The sequence below is a fragment of the Littorina saxatilis genome, linkage group LG15, assembly GCF_037325665.1.
Source record: "Littorina saxatilis isolate snail1 linkage group LG15, US_GU_Lsax_2.0, whole genome shotgun sequence".
In the NCBI taxonomy this organism is placed as follows: Eukaryota; Metazoa; Mollusca; class Gastropoda; order Littorinimorpha; family Littorinidae; genus Littorina; species Littorina saxatilis.
In genome coordinates, this window is record NC_090259.1 from 38,134,247 (window position 1) to 38,143,652 (window position 9,406).

General features: G+C 41.3%; 1 protein-coding gene across 1 annotated transcript in view; it reads left to right on the forward strand.

Moving 5' to 3' along the window:
* The first annotated feature begins 7,072 nt into the window (after positions 1–7,072).
* Positions 7,073–9,406, forward strand: part of LOC138949270 (uncharacterized) — a 16,365-nt gene continuing 14,031 nt past the window's right edge. Inside the window, exon 1 of the mRNA XM_070321054.1 lies at positions 7,073–7,184. The gene's annotated coding sequence lies outside the window, so the exon portion shown is untranslated. The remainder of the gene's footprint in view (positions 7,185–9,406) is intronic.

The window sequence follows — 9,406 nt, forward strand, 5'->3', positions numbered from 1 at the left end:
TTTGGAGTGTGATTTGAACTCATGCCACTTTCAACCCCTGACTCAGTTTATAAACTCGAATAGAAATATCCTGCCAAATACCCCAAATGAAAAATTAAGCTATATTTTAAGTTTTAATAAAGACCTTGGGTGGCAAGGTCCCAAACTTATCGCTGAACTTGTGCACACGCACCCACTTGGTCCCTGGATATGAAGAGACATTGCTGCGGCTGACGCCATTGCTTCTCATATAGCTACTTTATATTTTTATCAGAACCTTTTAAGAATACCATTTTATATCCAAGTATCTCTTATTACCATTTTAAATTAGATGAGCGAGAGTGTGCGGGGGGTGGGAGGGTGGTGAACCACTGTACATAAAGGGAAAGTTTGTGTGCGCGCCAGTGTGTGTTTTTAATCTAAGACAAATGTCGCCAATGTTTTTACAGAGTGACGTTAAATAAACGATTTTCAGAAAAAAAATAGTGCACCAAGACTTTCATAGAAACCCAATCATAAGGGATGTAACGGCCACAAAAAATGTCTTTCTGGTCTCAATCCTATGGTTTTTTGGCTCACGTAAGTGTAGCCTATGCGATGCTAACTTTTGTCTGTCTGTGCGTGCGTGCGTGCGTGCGTGCGTGCGTGCGTGCGTGCGTGCGTATGTATGTATGTATGTATGTCTGTGGTAGAAACTTTAACATTTGAAGACGTCACATTATGGCGTAAGAGGATTAGACGTCACGCGAAGGAATTACGGTACTGAAAGTCTTATTTTGAGCGGGCCGAGACTAGTTGGCAGTCGTGTCCCTGTAAGTAGGCTACATGCAGACAGACAGATCTAGATCTAGTGTCTCGCTTTCGTGCACACTATGCTTACTGTGTGTGTGTGTGTATGTGTGACGGAGTGATTGAGTTTGTGTTACTGTTTGTCGATTTCTTACGTGAGCCTTGAAGGCTTCGCCTCTTGTTTTATACTATTTATCACAATGTCATAAGCTATGAAGCATGTATTACCTAGGTTGCTAGGGAAACAATATATGTTTTCAGTGTGACAACTTCAACGGTGATGTTCTCAAAATGGCCAACATGCTGGTTATTAGCTTTAGCCTACACTACTGTAACAAAGTCATTTGCAACTTACATCATCTTAATGGAATTTCTGTACTTTCTTAGCATTTACATATCACAGGATGTTAAAAATCAAATTATCTATCATTTTGTGAGAACGGGTCACATATGGAGAAGAAAACACCAGTGCAGTGCCAGTTGATTTATTCATCGACGAGTTTTGGAAGAGAAGTAATTCGGACGATCACTCATATTTTCTTGAATTGTTTCCCTTGGACCGCCAGGGGATTGCTTCTTTGGATCCTCGGTGACTCATCTGGTTCGCGACTTAAACACAAAGCATAGCTATACTCAATTGATCAAACAAGGCTTAAGCACATACTGCCCTCCTATATAAATATATATTTGTTTAAACTTATTCAGCCACAAATATAAACATATTCTACATACATAAAAAGCAAATAAGCCTACAAAACCGCTCCAGTCCAACCACATTCCGCGTACACAATCATTACTTCCATCCCCATTTTGAAATATCGCAACAACAGACTTCCAGATATATAACACGATCATATGTGTTCTCTGTTTGCATGTTTGTCCAGTGTCTTGTCCCCACATAAAGCATATTAACTCTACCTGTCCCAAGATAGGCCAAATGGTTCTAAGAGGACGTTAAAACTAATTATCATCATCATCATCTGGATCACTGACTACGCTGGCACTATGCCATGCCAAAATCCAAAAACCTGTTCACGTCAGTGAGGAGTTTCAACAGATAAATTATCGTCGTTAGAATGAAGAGGTGAGGGTGAGGAGAGTAGAGCAGAAGGGGGGGAGAGAGAGAGAGAGAGAGAGAGAGAGAGAGAGAGAGAGAGAGAGAGAGAGAGAGAGAGAGAGAGAGAGAGAGAGAGAGAGAGAGAGAGAGAGAGAGAGAGAGAGAGAGATACTTTTGGATGGTTTATTGTACGTATGGCAATTGGCCCATAATACAAACCAGGGAAGAGGGGATGTGGGTTAGGGGAATTGTGCACATATACACGTCTTACACATTTATCCTCACATGTTATATAATAATCGTTTACAATTACAACGGTACCATCTCTAACATTGCAGTGTTTCAACATGCAGTTGTCGACGTTTTATGGCGTGGAAAATGAACTTAGCAACGAGGCGACACCTCTTAACATCTGAAAATGACAAAATGGTAGACACAGAACCTTCACACATGCTTCCTATAATCTTTTTCTTAAATCAGAATATAATGGACAGCATAAGAGGAAGTGGTGTTCATCTTCGGCTACATTTTCACAAAAAATACAATATCTTGATTCCATAATAGCACTGAATCGTTTAAGGTTGTTATTAATTGGCAATACACCAAGTCTAAACTGTGTAAGTGCTACCCTAAAACAATAAATGTCAATATTGAACAAGTAACTTTCAACATGCAGCACAGATTTAAATTTAGCGTACAATTCATAACGGTCCCTTTGTGACACTGTGCCGGACCATTCTTGTTTATACATGTCACCCAATCGGAGCTTAAAGACCCTCAAAAACCATTTCACATCGCCGACACCTTGGTCAAGCCATACAAAGTTAAAACCAGTTTCAGACAATATATTTCGGATTTCCGAGGCCCAACATCTTTTTCCTCTTTCATCCATGTTATAGAGGGAGAGAGAGAGAGAGAGAGAGAGAGAGAGAGAGAGAGAGAGAGAGAGAGAGAGAGAGAGACAGAGACAGAGAGAGACAGAGAGACAGAGAGAGACAGAGACAGAGAGAGAGAGAGACAGAGAGAGAAACAGAGACAGAGAGAGACAGAGAGAGACAGAGACAGATAAACAGAGACAGAGAGACAGATAGAGAGAGAGCAAGACAGACCGACAGGCAGATAGACAGACAAACACTCAGACAGACAGACAGACAGACAGACAGAAAGAGACAAACTGAGACAGGGAGACAGATATATATATATATAGACAGACATGCAGAGACAGACAGTCAGCAGGACAAACAGAGAGAGAGAGAGAGAGAGAGAGAGAGAGAGAGAGAGAGAGAGAGAGAGAGAGGGGGGTAAATCCTTCTTTCATGAACAAAACATTTTCCGTCGCAGTTTTAGACGATTGATTGTCCTTGTAGAGCAGTTGAAGTTGGCTATTCTCACTCATATAACCTTTCTGTGTGGACCAACGTTCACCCGGCCTCTACCTCTACCGTAAAAAAAATAATAATAATAACTTCACCATCCATTTCCTCATCCTCAAACGTACACACGTTTTTGTTTATGTCAGTAGCATATTCAGCAGTAAATATTAATGACAGAAACAAAGTAGGAAAGACAGAAAGAACCAACAAAGAAACAAACCAAAACAAACAATATCAATAACAATAAGTCGCGTGAAGCGATATATCAAAAAAACATTTTTATATATAAAAACATTTAGTCAAGATCAACAACACTAACCAATCATCACCGAGACTACATTCAGATAGTCTCGGCTAACCAAACCAAAGACCGAGACAGGTCACGCTCGCCGCCGCGAAGCACTCGTCCGTAGTATATATGTTACAGGCATTAAGTGAAACCAGGCATTACGCGTAATGCCTGAAATGTTCAGGCATTACGCGTAATGCCTGTGACCACTAGGCATTACACGTAATGCCTAAAAATACCAGGCATTACACGTATTGCCTGAAATTTGTCTCTCAAAATTACGCTTATTGCCTGAAGCAATTCAGGCAATACACACAACATAAAAGCCTATTGCACTGAACAGTTATCCATTACATCTTGGATGACGGTGAGAACATTTTTTAAGGACAAAGTGTTGACAAAATTTCATGGTGTGAATATAGTAACTTGACATTCGATCAAGTGAGCTTTGAAATGATTGCACATTTTATTTTGCGATTATGAGTGATGGTTCGCAATGCAAAATAATGTATTTCTGACATAGTGTTCACCACAGTTTGAATTTCACGTAAGTGTGAGTGCATGTCACAATGGAAAGCCGAGGTCCAATATTTCCAGTCGAGTTTTCACCAGTTGCTTATTCGTCACCATGGAGGATAATGAAAAAGAACAATTGTTTACTCGACGTTTGTTTGAACATGGTGTTTGTCAAAAACAGATTTGAGTGTTGGTATTCAGCTCTACGTCTATCGTAAAACAATACTGAAACCGGGTTATCTCCAATGCTGCCTCGGATAGAGTAATTGACACATAATTATAATGTCAAAGGGAGGATATGCTGGTAGCATGGATGAGCGAGAACAAGACTACGAACTGGACTGCTGGCATCAAATTTGTCCAGTTTAGAAAGAACACGAGTCACCACGCCGGTATAGGCAGATCGCCATTTAAAGCAATGTTTGGCACGGAAGCCAAGATCGGTCTGAGATCAACAACGTTGCCCGATGGGATCATAGACTTGATCGAAACGGAGGAAGAACTACAAAAGGCATTATTGTAACCAAATGAAGACATCGACATGCCCCAAGCTGAAAGTCAGACGCCTGGGCCGTCTTTTGGTGCAATACCCCAAGCTGAAAGTCAGACGCCTGGGCCGTCTTTTGGTGCGATGCCCCAAGCTGAAAGTCGGACGCCTGGGCCGTCTTTTGGTGCAATGCCCCAAGCTGAAAGTCGGACGCCTGGACCGTCTTTTGATTCAATGCAACAACAACAACAACAAATCAACAACCAACAACAAACCACCACCCACCAACCAACCACGACCCACCACCAACCACGACCAACCACCAACAAACCACCCACAAACCACCAACAAACATCAACAGAAACCTCACCAACGACAATTGCAGAGAGGTTTCAGGCATTATATACGTTAAGGCATTACGTGTATATGTAGTGCCTGGTCACAGGCCTGAACATTTCAGGCATTACACGTAATGCCTGGTTTCACTTAATGCCTGTAACAGGTTTCAGGCATTACGTGTAATGCCTGACAATGATTTTCAGGCATTACACGTAATGCCTGGTATTTTTAGGCATTACGTGTAATGCCTAGTGGTCACAGGCATTACGCGTAATGCCTGAACATTTTAGGCATTACGCGTAATGCCTGGTTTCACTTAATGCCTGTAACATATATATATATATCCCATGACCTCCCTTCTTTGTCTCTGTTACTTCAGTATGGGTATATATGTTGTATTTTTATAGCTCAATAAATACATCATGGACTCAAAAAAATATATGATAGTGCAGATTCCGATTTGGGCAAAGGACTACTTTCCTCCCGACCTTTGACCTCGCGCCGAACAATGTGACACATTTGTATGAAGTTCTAAAATCGTATTGCACGGCTCAGAAAACCATATCAGTTGCACGCAAAAATGAATCTCAGAACTGATCTGATGTATGAGATGCAATAAGCAAAAGTTTCTTTCATTATGAAAGCAATGCAGGTCGAAAAAAACGAACATTCAACTTACAAGATAACCAGATGCTAGCGAGCCAAAACAAAAACACGAGTACACTCCCCTTGCATCGTTAGCAGACGACTTTTGAGAATCTGTCGGTAGTGTGTTTTGGTGTGCGCCTTCAGCTATCAAACATCGGCTGTTTCACGTGTTTTGCGAGCAAGTCTACTCTTTTGCCTGGCTCTGCAGTAAGTCCACATATTTTTCCGTAATCCAGTCATATTCCTTCAAAATGCAATCAATCGGCGGTGACAGACGTGTCGGTCGCGTTTTCCTCACCCATACCAGTTTAAGTTCATCCATGCAAACACACTCGCAAAACAGTTTATCACGTAGATACATTTCAAATAGGGAGCAAATGGTTAAATCTAAACCTACATATTTGTTCCCTAAAATTTGCTTCTCTGTCAATAAGCTGTCAACACACGTTCGAGAAAAACAACGTGGAATCGATTCTGAATCGAGTAAGCCAAATGGGTCCCAAACACGTTTCGCCCGTTCTGCCGACCTGAAACGCAAAACAAAAGAATTGTGCGCTTCAACTAAATTAATTTCTATTCGACTTCATTACTTTCTTGCAACTTATGAACCTTTACTTAAAGCTTTTAAATGGTCTGAAAGTAGTGTTACCGCGTACTTATCGATGCACTCATTCGTTTTATTTTTTCAGCGACGGTCACTTAGTTTAAGGTTGCAAAAGGGCTAAGTCTCGCTGGCAACAGTTTTACCCTGCACAGATCGCAACAGTGCCGCTAGTAGTCTACACTTTGTGTTTGATGGTAGAATGGGATATACAGATTACAACACTCGTGGTTTTTTATATGGCTTGTATTTCAGTCAAGACCCAGCGGGAATATCAATCGAGAGCCACTCGCCAGAGGCTCGTGTCTCCCGATGATATTCATCCGCTGGGTCTTGACTGAAATACAAGCCATATAAAAAACCACTCGTGTTGTAACCTATACATATACTTACTGAACCTATTTTCTTTCATTCTGAGCACATATATATATATATATATTTTTGAATTCAGGAGAAGATGAGGAATACAAACTGAAATGCAATCCCATAGTCCGGACTTCGTCGAAGATTGCTTAACCAAAATTTCAATCAATTTGGTTGAAAAATGAGGGTGTGACAGTGCCGCCTCAACTTTCGTAAAAAGCCTGATATGACGTCATCAAAGACATCTATCGAAAAAATGAAAAATACGTCTGGGGATATCATACCCAAGAACTCTCATGTGAAGTTTCATGAAGATCGGTCCAGTAGTTTACTCTGAACCGCTCTACACACACACACACACACACACACACACACACACACACACACACACACACACAGATACATACACCACACCCACGTCTGGATTCCCCGTCTATGTTAAAACATTTAGTCAAAACTTGACTAAATGTAAAAAGAATACACATTCCAAGACGAAAACGACATTCAGTTGCGATTACCTGTGCATACGACACACACTTGGCAAAGCAAACGATCAGGGCGTTTGCACCCAAACAGCCAGTTGACCTATATTTCAAGGACGGGTACTTTCCAATGCCAAGGCCACTTAAGACATTCTCGTGACGGCACACAGCCTGCAGGCTGCATAAATGAAACATCGAAATAGACCATTCTGAACTTGTCTGTGACGTGCTTCCGAGGACTTACAAGTACTTCGCTAACAGGTATGAAGTGTTTGATCAGATACACTGCTTCTTAATCCCTTGTCGTCGATGTCGAGCAATGTTAACATAAGCGGTGGTGGAATGAGGTGGGGTGGTAAAGGTGTCGGCCATTGTTACTGCGCCGACAAGCGGTGTAAATTTACATTGACATAATTATGGTATTGCATGTCAGACATGCCTTGAGAAGAAACTATCCTTTGAACCCAAAAATTAGCGTGTAAGAACATCCACAATGCTGAATATTCTTATTGGATAGGAATGACATTGAACAGAAGCGGATCAAACTAGCTCTCATTCAGTTGTGCGTTGAACTTGAAGTAAAGGGAGGGTGTGGAGGAGGGGGGGGGGGTAAACTGATACTGATGCAGAACACAGAAAGTGCTTTATATCTTGAACACGCGACAAGAACAACATGCTGTGTCATAAACTTGGCAAACGAATATTATGTTGCGACATTTTTTTGTAATTACCTCAACTTAGAAAAGTCATACATGTGTTATTTGATTTGAACCTTGTGTGCTAAACGGCATTTGATTTGGCCGGCTATCTAGCCCACAGGCACATGCAACAAAAGGGCATACTTGGACTGATTACAGCCTGCACGAAATGCTTGCTGCCAGATTTTTCCGCACGAAAGAAAGCATGTCGACCAGCTTAGCTGGAGACAAAAATCACTTCAGGTTTTTGTAATTAGCTCAGAAATACGCGGGCCTAATGTATAATCGAAATGACTGTACAGTCTGGTACGATTTGTATACTATGCATGGAATGGGATGATGCATAGACTTGTACATTTTAATTCAAAGCATAGCAGTCCGGTGGTGCGGCGTTCCTTGACAAAAAAAGAAAAGAACAAAACTTGACTAAATGTAAAAAAAAGTGTTAACTATGCCTTGCTTTTTGCGATCGACAGTTCAACATGTTGCGGGGTGGGCATAATTATGTGTAGAACTGAGTACCGTCAAACCTGCCCCAGCGACCACCTCTTGATAACGACCACCTGTCCTTTACGACCACCCCAACGGATCCCAGGTGAACTTTTTTTCTACCACCTTTCAATAGCGATCAGTATAGTTCATAACGACCACTTTTAGTCGGCCATTTTAGCGGTCGTTAGAGACAGGTTTGACTGCATTTTGATCCCCCAGAACTGAGGAGATTAAATTTTATTGCTGTAACCGTACGTTTTGTCCCCTTTATGCCTTTTCATGCAATGAGGATAATATTGCCCGAGTATTGCTGCGTGCTTTCAGTCGTGACACGCTCACATTTTGGGCGTATTCTCCCCGATGTCATTGGAACAAAGAGAGTGCGATGTGAGTGTTTACACGGCAGCGGCAGGCGACACAGTCGTGTTATTTTTTTGACCTGTTACGCAGATGGTATTTCTTCCCGATTAGGCCTGGCGCTCACCAATCAGTGAAACTTCAGCGGCACAGACGACGCACTGCAGATTATTTCAGCCGATATTGCACATTGCGTGAAAGAAAAACAGGCCAAGTACTCGTCATAATTATGGAAAGCCGTTTGGCTCATAACCATTACACGTGTAAAAAATGATTAGTACACGTGTACTAAATAATTAATACACGTGTAATTAATGATTAATACACGTGTTCTAAAAATGTCATACACGTGTACGAAATGATTAAATACACGCGTAATAAACATTTCTTACACGTGCATGAAATATTTATTACACGTGTATTTTAATCATTTCTTACACGTGTATGAAATATTTATTACATGTGTATTTAATCATTATATGCTATTCCATAGCATAAGAAAAAAGATAAATTACACGTGCAATAAGAAATAAATACACGTGTATTAATCATTTATTATACGTGTATTTATGATTTATTACACGTGTAATGGTTATGAGCCAAACGGCTTTCCATACATAATCCCTATCGCAGCATCAATAATATGCAGTACGTCGCCAACGCCGCTGAAACTGCGCAGGTATAATTTGCCCCAAATGATTATAGCCAAAAGATCTGCATGCAGACTTGTTGTATGCTGTGTTGTGCTGTGTTGTTTTGAGTGATGTTGTTTTGTGTTGTTTTGCATGCAGAATAGGAAGGTTTCCGCCAGTTATCTCTCTGAGGTTTTGGGTGCGTGCCCCTTGCGGGGGCAAAAAACATCGAGGTCACAAGCAGGGTCAAGGGGAAGGTCGGCTGGGCGGACAGGAGTATGACGGCTTACTAGTGCCAAAACCT